Below are 1200 nucleotides of genomic sequence, written 5' to 3'. Positions count from 1 at the left end.
AATAAAACGAATATACAGAATGTTAAATTAAATAAAATGGATATATCAAGTTTTAAAAAATTAATTCTAGTAATTTGAAGTTTGTGTAGGTTAAGGTATTATCAATATTTAATATCATATAAATATTAAATTACACAATGAAGATATCAAAAATTAGTTCGTCTATACTCTTCATTATAATTTTATCATAAATGAGTTATTTATCATTGTATTTAACTGACAAGAAACATAAATAGTTTATTATTTTCTTTGAATAAGTATCATTGCAAGATTTTATAGCATGACAAACTGATCCAACTAAATTACAATAATTTTTGCATTATAAAAGAAATTAAAGTTTTCTTCAAAGCTAATAAGTGTTAAAATTCTTTTTTGTAAAATTATAATGCACTCCTTATTGAGTGACATTGATAAAAGACAAATTTATACATAATTATAGTACATCATTCTGTTTCTATTGTTTCCTATACATGCACATCATATAAACATACTTAAAAAGTAAGGAAAGCATACTACTTATTTTAAAATGTGAGGAGACATAAATTTTCATACTTTTATATTTTTGTTTAGATTGGAGGTGTTCATCAAAAATATTTGTTTATATTTTTAGCATTATTTTAATACACATTGAAGTTTTTATATTTAACTTATTTATTCAAATTAAATTTTTTAATGAAATTTTTGTTAAAATAATGTAAAATTATTTTATCGAATATTTGGAGTAATGTTTGCACAGGGATTTTTGTGTACTTTTATTAATTATTACAGTAAAGTTGTTTTTAATAATAGATACTGTTATTTAAATTCTTAATGTTTAACTTAAATGTAACATTTCTTAAAATTGTTGGTTGGTGCCATTATTATTTACAGTTATCAGACATTAATATTATTTTCAATGATACTAGTCACTGCATCTTTTAGTAAATGTAAAACATGTACTTGTTATAAATGACAGTGTTAAATCATTTTGATTATTTGAGGTCTTAATTATTCTTATGAAGTTATTTCAAATATTTTATTAATTTAAATTAAAAGATTTAGAATTATTTTTAGTTTATAGAATTCTCTTCATGGCCTATATACAATCATTAATATATAATTAAATAACAAATTTACAGTGCATTAAGAAAGAGATACTTATTTTTCAGGAACATTTTCAAATTTAATTTATTATTGAGGAAGAATATGACAGTTATTCTT

The 1200-nt window shown here is 20.2% G+C and overlaps 1 protein-coding gene across 1 annotated transcript in view; it reads left to right on the top strand.

The window, feature by feature from the left end:
* The window catches only part of LOC108578149 (protein real-time), a 47796-nt gene that overhangs the window by 545 nt on the left and 46051 nt on the right, over window positions 1-1200 (top strand). The window lies entirely within an intron of this gene.

This window comes from Habropoda laboriosa, unplaced genomic scaffold, assembly GCF_001263275.1.
Source record: "Habropoda laboriosa isolate 0110345459 unplaced genomic scaffold, ASM126327v1 scaffold1329, whole genome shotgun sequence".
In the NCBI taxonomy this organism is placed as follows: domain Eukaryota; kingdom Metazoa; phylum Arthropoda; class Insecta; order Hymenoptera; family Apidae; genus Habropoda; species Habropoda laboriosa.
This window is presented reverse-complemented; position numbering and strand designations above follow the sequence as displayed.